Here is a 10,121-nt window from a genome sequence, read left to right on the forward strand (position 1 = left end):
ATCTACCATGCAATGACCCCCCACCATCTACCATGCAATGACCCCCCACCATCTACCATGCAATGACCCCCCACCACCTACCATGCAATGACCCCCCACCATCTACCATGCAATGACCCCCCACCATCTACCATGCAATGACCCCCCCACCATCTACCATGCAATGACCCCCCACCACCTACCATGAATGAATGACTTGTATAGCGCTACACATGCGAACTGAATCGCCTCTGGGCACTTTTCCAGCCAGTGTCTGCTTGGCTGGTGCGGTCATTTTACCCCGTAGGATCTCGACACGCTTGGGACACACAGTCATACACACAGATATACATATATATACTGGGCCAATTAGGACAAGATGCAATTTACCTACCAGCATGTCTTTGGAGTGTGGGAGGAAACCGGAGAGCCCGGAGGAAACCCACGCAGACACAGGGAGAACATGCAAACTCCAGGCAGATGGTGTCGTGGTTGGGATTCGAACCAGCGACCCTTTTGCTGCTAGGCGAAAGTGCTACTCACTACACCACTGTGCTGCCTCCCCACCACCTCCCATGTAATGAGTGACTGACAGCTCTCATATTATTTCTCCACCCAGATGGGAGGTGAATCATCTGAATGGATAAATAAAACATGAAGTCATGATGGGAAATACTCGCCGCTGAGTGAGGGAAGTTTAATTGTGTTTAACCCAAAATTCCTCCCGGCGGGCAGGAATGTCGTCCAATTACAGGCCAGCCTGAGAGACGAAAAGGTTTATCCAATCACCAGATGACTAATACCCCGGAAATTAACCCTCCGATTCCCATCATCCTCAGATAGAAAATATTCATCTCATCTACATAAAGCTGACCTACTACAAGGAGACACGAGGGGCCGGATTCAGATAGAGATACGCCGTCGTATCTCTTAGGCCTTGTACTCACGGCAGGACATGTCCGATGAAAACGGTCTGCAGACCGTTTCCATCGGACATGTCTGGCCGGGGACTGCCCGGGGACTTCTGTTCGATGGCTATACACACCATCGAACAGAAGCCCGCGCGTAAACATTACGCGGGGCGTGTCCGCGGTGTCGCCGCGTCGATGACGCGGTGTCGCCGCGACAATGACGCGGCGACGTGGGCGGGCCGCCTTAAATATGCTTCCACGCATGCGTCGAAGTCATTCGACGCATGCGAGGGATGCGGGCGGCAGGACATGTACGGTAGGTCTGTACAGACGACCGTACATGTCCGGGCGGACAGGTTTCCAGCGGACTGTTTTAAAACAAGTCCGGGAAACAGTTGTCCGCTGGAAACCTGTCCGATCCGTCCCAAAATGGTCCGCTCGGGCCAACACACGGCCAAACATGTCTGCTGAAACTGGTCTGCGGACCAGTTTCAGCAGACATGTTTGGTCGTGAGTACGGGGCCTGAGTTCTGCCCGTCGTATCTCTGAGTTCTGCCGGTCGTGTCTCTGAGTTCTGCCGGTCGTGTCTCTGAGTTCTGCCGGTCGTATCTCTGAGTTCTGCCGGTCGTATCTCTGAGTTCCGTCGGTCGTGTCTCTGAGTTCTGCCGGTCGTATCTCTGAGTTCTGCCGGTCGTATCTCTGAGTTCTGCCGGTCGTATCTCTGAGTTCTGCCGGTCGTATCTCTGAGTTCTGCCGGTCGTATCTCTGAGTTCTGCCGGTCGTATCTCTGAGTTCTGCCGGTCGTATCTCTGAGTTCTGCCGGTCGTATCTCTGAGTTCTGCCGGTCGTATCTCTGAGTTCTGCCGGTCGTATCTCTGAGTTCTGCCGGTTGTATCTCTGAGTTCTGCCGGTCGTATCTCTGAGTTCTGCCCGTCGTATCTCTGAGTTCTGCCGGTCGTATCTCTGAGTTCTGCCGGTCGTATCTCTGAGTTCTGCCGGTCGTATCTCTGAGTTCTGCCGGTCGTATCTCTGAGTTCTGCCGGTCGTATCTCTGAGTTCTGCCGGTCGTATCTCTGAGTTCTGCCGGTCGTATCTCTGAGTTCTGCCGGTCGTATCTCTGAGTTCTGCCGGTCGTATCTCTGAGTTCTGCCGGTTGTATCTCTGAGTTCTGCCGGTCGTATCTCTGAGTTCTGCCCGTCGTATCTCTGAGTTCTGCCGGTCGTATCTCTGAGTTCCATCGGTCTTATCTCCTGATCCCCCGTCGTATCTCTGAGTTCTGACGGTCGTGTCTCTGAGTTCTGACGGTCGTATCTCTGAGTTCTGCCGGTCGTATCTCTGAGTTCCATCGGTCGTATCTCTGAGTTCTGCCGGTCGTATCTCTGAGTTCTGCCGGTCGTATCTCTGAGTTCTGCCGGTCGTATCTCTGAGTTCTGCCGGTCGTATCTCTGAGTTCTGCCGGTCGTATCTCTGAGTTCTGCCGGTCGTATCTCTGAGTTCCGTCGGTCGTGTCTCTGAGTTCTGCCGGTCGTATCTCTGAGTTCCGTCGGTCGTATCTCTGAGTTCTGCCGGTCGTATCTCTGAGTTCTGCCGGTTGTATCTCTGAGTTCTGCCGGTCGTATCTCTGAGTTCCGTCGGTCGTATCTCTGAGTTCTGACGGTCGTATCTCTGAGTTCTGCCGGTCGTATCTCTGAGTTCTGCCGGTCGTATCTCTGAGCTCCGTCGGTCGTATCTCTGAGTTCTGCCGGTCGTATCTCTGAGTTCCATCGGTCGTATCTCTGAGTTCTGCCGGTCGTATCTCTGAGTTCTGCCGGTCGTATCTCTGAGTTCTGCCGGTCGTATCTCTGAGTTCCTTCGGTCGTATCTCTGAGTTCCGGCCGGTCGTATCTCTGAGTTCTGCCGGTCGTATCTCTAAGTTCTGCCGGTCGTATCTCTGAGTTCTGCCGGTCGTATCTCTGAGTTCTGCCGGTCGTATCTCTGAGTTCCGTCGGTCGTATCTCTGAGTTCTGCCGGTCGTATCTCTAAGTTCTGCCGGTCGTATCTCTGAGTTCTGCCGGTCGTATCTCTGAGTTCCGTCGGTCGTATCTCTGAGTTCTGCCGGTCGTATCTCTGAGTTCTGCCGGTCGTATCTCTGAGTTCTGCCGGTCGTATCTCTGAGTTCTGCCGGTCGTATCTCTGAGTTCTGCCGGTCGTATCTCTGAGTTCTGCCGGTCGTATCTCTGAGTTCCGTCGGTCGTATCTCTGAGTTCTGCCGGTCGTATCTCTGAGTTCCGTCGGTCGTATCTCTGAGTTCTGCCGGTCGTATCTCTAAGTTCTGCCGGTCGAATCTCTGAGTTCTGCCGGTCGTATCTCTGAGTTCCGTCGGTCGTATCTCTGAGTTCTGCCGGTCGTATCTCTGAGTTCTGCCGATCGTATCTCTGAGTTCTGCCGGTCGTATCTCTGAGTTCTGCCGGTCGTATCTCTGAGTTCTGCCGGTCGTATCTCTGAGTTCTGCCGATCGTATCTCTGAGTTCTGCCGGTCGTATCTCTGAGTTCTGCCGGTCGTATCTCTGAGTTCTGACGGTCGTATCTCTGAGTTCTGCCGGTCGGATCTATGCGGCTGATTCATAGAATCCGGTTCCGCATAGATCTCCCTAAGATCCGTCAGGTTAAGTGACTTACACCGTCGGATAAATAAAACACGCCCCCTACATCCCCATTTGAATTACGCGGCCTTGCGCCGCAACACATACGCTACGCCGCTCTAACTAAAGGCGCAAGTTCTTTCTGAATAAAGAGCTAGCGCCCAAAATTAGAGCGGCGTAACGTATCAGAGATACGTTACGCGGGCCGGACAGATACACCAATGTATCTGAATCCGGCCCGAGTACTCCTGACATAAAGGACTAGTATTCCCAGAGATAGGAGAATTCCAAGAGATGAGAGTATTCCCAGAGATAGGAGAGTTCCCGGAGATGAGAGTATTCCCGGAGATGAGAGTATTCCCAGAGATGAGAGTATTCCCAGAGATGAGAGTATTCCTGGAGATGAGAGTATTACCAGAGATGAGAGTATTCCGGAGATGAGAGTATTCCCAGAGATAGGAGTGTTCCGGAGATAAGAGTATTCCCAGAGATGAGAGTATTCCCAGAGATGAGAGTATTCCCAGAGATAGGAGAATTCCAAGAGATGAGAGTATTCCGGAGATGAGAGTATTCCCAGAGATAGGAGAGTTCCCGGAGATGAGAGTATTCCGGAGATGAGAGTATTCCCAGAGATGAGAGTATTCCCGGAGATAGGAGAGTTCCCGGAGATGAGAGTATTCCGGAGATGAGAGTATTCCCAGAGATGAGAGTATTCCCGGAGATGAGAGTATTCCCGGAGATGAGAGTATTCCCGGAGATGAGAGTATTCCCGGAGATAGGAGTATTCCCGGAGATAGGAGTATTTCCGGAGATGAGAGTATTCCCGGAGATGAGAGTATTCCCAGAGATGAGAGTATTCCCAGAGATGAGAGTATTCCTGGAGATGAGAGTATTCCCAGAGATGAGAGTATTCCGGAGATGAGAGTATTCCCAGAGATAGGAGAATTCCAAGAGATGAGAGTATTCCCAGAGATAGGAGAGTTCCCGGAGATGAGAGTATTCCGGAGATGAGAGAATTCCCAGAGATGAGAGTATTCCCGGAGATAGGAGTGTTCCGGAGATGAGAGTATTCCCAGAGATGAGAGTATTCCCAGAGATGAGAGTATTCAAAGAGATGAGAGTATTCCCGGAGATGAGAGTATTCCCGGAGATGGGAGTATTCCCGGAGATGGGAGTATTCCCGGAGATGAGAGTATTCCCGGAGATGAGAGTATTCCCAGAGATGAGAGTATTCCCGGAGATGAGAGTATTCCCGGAGATGAGAGTATTCCCGGAGATGAGAGTATTCCCGGAGATGAGAGTATTCCCAGAGATAGGAGAATTCCCAGAGATGAGAGTATTCCCGGAGATGAGAGTATTCCCAGAGATAGGAGAATTCCCAGAGATGAGAGTATTCCCGGAGATGAGAGTATGAGATAGGAGAATTCCCAGAGATGAGAGTATTCCCGGAGATGAGAGTATTCCCGGAGATGGGAGTATTCCCGGAGATGGGAGTATTCCCGGAGATGGGAGTATTCCCGGAGATGAGAGTATTCCCAGAGATGAGAGTATTCCCGGAGATGAGAGTATTCCCAGAGATAGGAGAATTCCCAGAGATGAGAGTATTCCCAGAGATAGGAGAATTCCCAGAGATGAGAGTATTCCCAGAGATAGGAGAGTTCCCGGAGATGAGAGTATTCCGGAGATGAGAGTATTCCCGGAGATAGGAGAGTTCCCGGAGATGAGAGTATTCCGGAGATGAGAGTATTCCCAGAGATGAGAGTATTCCCGGAGATGAGAGTATTCCCGGAGATGAGAGTATTCCCGGAGATAGGAGTATTCCCGGAGATAGGAGTATTTCCGGAGATGAGAGTATTCCCGGAGATGAGAGTATTCCCAGAGATGAGAGTATTCCCAGAGATGAGAGTATTCCTGGAGATGAGAGTATTCCCAGAGATGAGAGTATTCCGGAGATGAGAGTATTCCCAGAGATAGGAGAATTCCAAGAGATGAGAGTATTCCCAGAGATAGGAGAGTTCCCGGAGATGAGAGTATTCCGGAGATGAGAGAATTCCCAGAGATGAGAGTATTCCCGGAGATAGGAGTGTTCCGGAGATGAGAGTATTCCCAGAGATGAGAGTATTCCCAGAGATGAGAGTATTCAAAGAGATGAGAGTATTCCCGGAGATGAGAGTATTCCCGGAGATGGGAGTATTCCCGGAGATGGGAGTATTCCCGGAGATGAGAGTATTCCCGGAGATGAGAGTATTCCCAGAGATGAGAGTATTCCCGGAGATGAGAGTATTCCCGGAGATGAGAGTATTCCCGGAGATGAGAGTATTCCCAGAGATGAGAGTATTCCCGGAGATGAGAGTATTCCCAGAGATAGGAGAATTCCCAGAGATGAGAGTATTCCCGGAGATGAGAGTATTCCCAGAGATAGGAGAATTCCCAGAGATGAGAGTATTCCCGGAGATGAGAGTATGAGATAGGAGAATTCCCAGAGATGAGAGTATTCCCGGAGATGAGAGTATTCCCGGAGATGGGAGTATTCCCGGAGATGGGAGTATTCCCGGAGATGGGAGTATTCCCGGAGATGAGAGTATTCCCAGAGATGAGAGTATTCCCGGAGATGAGAGTATTCCCAGAGATAGGAGAATTCCCAGAGATGAGAGTATTCCCAGAGATAGGAGAATTCCCAGAGATGAGAGTATTCCCAGAGATAGGAGAGTTCCCGGAGATGAGAGTATTCCGGAGATGAGAGTATTCCCAGAGATGAGAGTATTCCCGGAGATAGGAGTGTTCCGGAGATGAGAGTATTCCCAGAGATGAGAGTATTCCCAGAGATGAGAGTATTCCCAGAGATGAGAGTATTCCCGGAGATGAGAGTATTCCCGGAGATGAGAGTATTCCCGGAGATGAGAGTATTCCCAGAGATGAGAGTATTCCCGGAGATGAGAGTATTCCCGGAGATGAGAGTATTCCCAGAGATAGGAGAATTCCCAGAGATGAGAGTATTCCCAGAGATGAGAGTATTCCCAGAGATAGGAGAATTCCCAGAGATGAGAGTATTCCCAGAGATAGGAGAGTTCCCGGAGATGAGAGTATTCCGGAGATGAGAGTATTCCCAGAGATGAGAGTATTCCCGGAGATAGGAGTGTTCCGGAGATGAGAGTATTCCCAGAGATGAGAGTATTCCCAGAGATGAGAGTATTCCCAGAGATGAGAGTATTCCCGGAGATGGGAGTATTCCGGAGATGAGAGTATTCCCGGAGATGAGAGTATTCCCGGAGATGAGAGTATTCCCAGAGATGAGAGTATTCCCGGAGATGAGAGTATTCCCAGAGATAGGAGAATTCCCAGAGATGAGAGTATTCCCGGAGATGAGAGTATTCCCGGAGATGAGAGTATTCCCGGAGATGAGAGTATTCCCGGAGATGAGAGTATTCCCGGAGATAAGAGTATTCCCGGAGATGAGAGTATTCCTAGAGATGAGAGTATTCCTAGAGATGAGAGTATTCCCGGAGATGAGAGTATTCCCGGAGATGAGAGTATTCCTAGAGATGAGAGTATTCCTAGAGATGAGAGTATTCCCGGAGATAGGAGTATTCCCGGAGATGAGAGTATTCCCGGAGATGAGAGTACTCCCGGAGATGAGAGTATTCCGGAGATGAGAGTATTCCCAGAGATGAGAGTATTCCCGGAGATGGGAGTATTCCCAGAGATGAGAGTATTCCCGGAGATGAGAGTATTCCCGGAGATGAGAGTATTCCCGGAGATGAGAGTATTCCCAGAGATGAGAGTATTCCGGAGAAGAGTATTCCGGAGATGAGTATTCCCGGAGATGAGAGTATTCCCGGAGATGAGAGTATTCCCGGAGATGAGAGTATTCCCAGAGATGAGTATTCCCGAGATGAGAGTATTCCGGAGATGAGAGTATTCCCAGAGATGAGAGTATTCCCGAGATGAGAGTATTCCCGGAGATGAGAGTATTCCCGGAGATGAGAGTATTCCCGGAGATGAGAGTATTCCCGAGATGAGAGTATTCCCAGAGATGAGAGTATTCCGGAGATGAGAGTATTCCCGGAGATGAGAGTATTCCCGGAGATGAGAGTATTCCCGAGATGAGAGTATTCCCGGAGATGAGAGTATTCCCGGAGATGAGAGTATTCCCGGAGATGAGAGTATTCCCAGAGATGAGAGTATTCCGGAGATGAGAGTATTCCCGGAGATGAGAGTATTCCCGTAGATGAGAGTATTCCCGGAGATGAGAGTATTCCCGGAGATGAGAGTATTCCCGGAGATGAGAGTATTCCCGGAGATGAGAGTATTCCCGGAGATGAGAGTATTCCCAGAGATGAGAGTATTCCCGGAGATGAGAGTATTCCCGGAGATGAGAGTATTCCCGGAGATGAGAGTATTCCCGGAGAGATAGAGAGTATTCCCGGAGATGAGAGTATTCCCGGAGATGAGAGTATTCCCGGAGATGAAAGTATTCCCGGAGATGAGAGTATTCCCAGAGATGAGAGTATTCCCGGAGATGAGAGTATTCCCGGAGATGAGAGTATTCCCGGAGATGAGAGTATTCCCGGAGATGAGAGTATTCCTAGAGATGAGAGTATTCCCGGAGATGAGAGTATTCCCGGAGATGAGAGTATTCCCGGAGATGAGAGTATTCCCGGAGATGAGAGTATTCCCGGAGATGAGAGTATTCCTAGAGATGAGAGTATTCCCGGAGATGAGAGTATTCCCAGAGATGAGAGTATTCCCGGAGATGAGAGTATTCCGGAGATGAGAGTATTCCCAGAGATGAGAGTATTCCCGGAGATAGGAGTGTTCCGGAGATGAGAGTATTCCCAGAGATGAGAGTATTCCAGAGATGAGAGTATTCCGGAGATGAGAGTATTCCCGGAGATGAGAGTATTCCCGGAGATGAGAGTATTCCCGGAGATGAGAGTACAGTATTCCCGGAGATGAGAGTATTCCCGGAGATGAGAGTATTCCCAGAGATGAGAGTATTCCTAGAGATGAGAGTATTCCCGGAGATGAGAGTATTCCCAGAGATGAGAGTATTCCCGGAGATGAGAGTATTCCCAGAGATGAGAGTATTCCCGGAGATGAGAGTATTCCCGGAGATGAGAGTATTCCCAGAGATGAGAGTATTCCCGGAGATGAGAGTATTCCCAGAGATGAGAGTATTCCTAGAGATGAGAGTATTCCCAGAGATGAGAGTATTCCCGGAGATGAGAGTATTCCCAGAGATGAGAGTATTCCCGGAGATGAGAGTATTCCCAGAGATAGGAGAATTCCCAGAGATGAGAGTATTCCCGGAGATGGGAGTATTCCCAGAGATGAGAGTATTCCGGAGATGAGAGTATTCCCGGAGATGAGAGTATTCCCGGAGATCGGAGTATTCCCGGAGATGAGAGTATTCCCGGAGATGGGAGTATTCCCAGAGATGAGAGTATTCCGGAGATGAGAGTATTCCCGGAGATGAGAGTATTCCCGGAGATGAGAGTATTCCCGGAGATGGGAGTATTCCAGGAGATGAGAGAATTCCCAGAGATGAGAGTATTCCCGGAGATGAGAGAATTCCCAGAGATGAGAGTATTCCCGGAGATGAGAGTATTCCCAGAGATGAGAGTATTCCCGGAGATGGGAGTATTCCCAGAGATGAGAGTATTCCGGAGATGAGAGTATTTCCGGAGATGAGAGTATTCCCGGAGATGGGAGTATTCCCGGAGATGAGAGTATTCCCAGAGATGAGAATATTCCTAGAGATGAGAGTATTCCCGGAGATGAGAGTATTCCCGGAGATGAGAGTATTCCCGGAGATGAGAGTATTCCCGGAGATGAGAGTATTCCCGGAGATGAGAGTATTCCCAGAGATGAGAGTATTCCCAGAGAAGAGAGTATTCCCGGAGATGAGAGTATTCCCGGAGATGAGAGTATTCCCAGAGATGAGAGTATTCCCGGAGATGAGAGTATTCCCGGAGATGAGAGTATTCCCGGAGATGGGAGTATTCCAGGAGATGAGAGAATTCCCAGAGATGAGAGTATTCCCGGAGATGAGAGAATTCCCAGAGATGAGAGTATTCCCGGAGATGAGAGTATTCCCAGAGATGAGAGTATTCCCGGAGATGGGAGTATTCCCAGAGATGAGAGTATTCCGGAGATGAGAGTATTTCCGGAGATGAGAGTATTCCCGGAGATGAGAGTATTCCCGGAGATGAGAGTATTCCCGGAGATGAGAGTATTCCCAGAGATGAGAGTATTCCCAGAGAAGAGAGTATTCCCGGAGATGAGAGTATTCCCGGAGATGAGAGTATTCCCAGAGATGAGAGTATTCCCGGAGATGGGAGTATTTCCGGAGATGAGAGTATTTCCGGAGATGAGAGTATTCCCGGAGATGGGAGTAGTAGTGTCTCCTCTCTAACATTTGTCGGGTGGGGGAGGGGGGATCACATGGATGATAAGTGTGCAGCAGATCTATATTTCCCCTCCTGAGTGATTTGGTGGACAGGAAGTTTGTGGTGTGCAGAAAAATGTCTTCCCTCCAGAGACAGGACTTCATGCGGGGGAGGAGGGGGGCCCTCAGATTTCCTCATCGGGGATTCCGGGAAGAGGAAGA

This window comes from Rana temporaria (assembly GCF_905171775.1).
Source record: "Rana temporaria chromosome 10 unlocalized genomic scaffold, aRanTem1.1 chr10y, whole genome shotgun sequence".
NCBI classification, from domain to species: domain Eukaryota; kingdom Metazoa; phylum Chordata; class Amphibia; order Anura; family Ranidae; genus Rana; species Rana temporaria.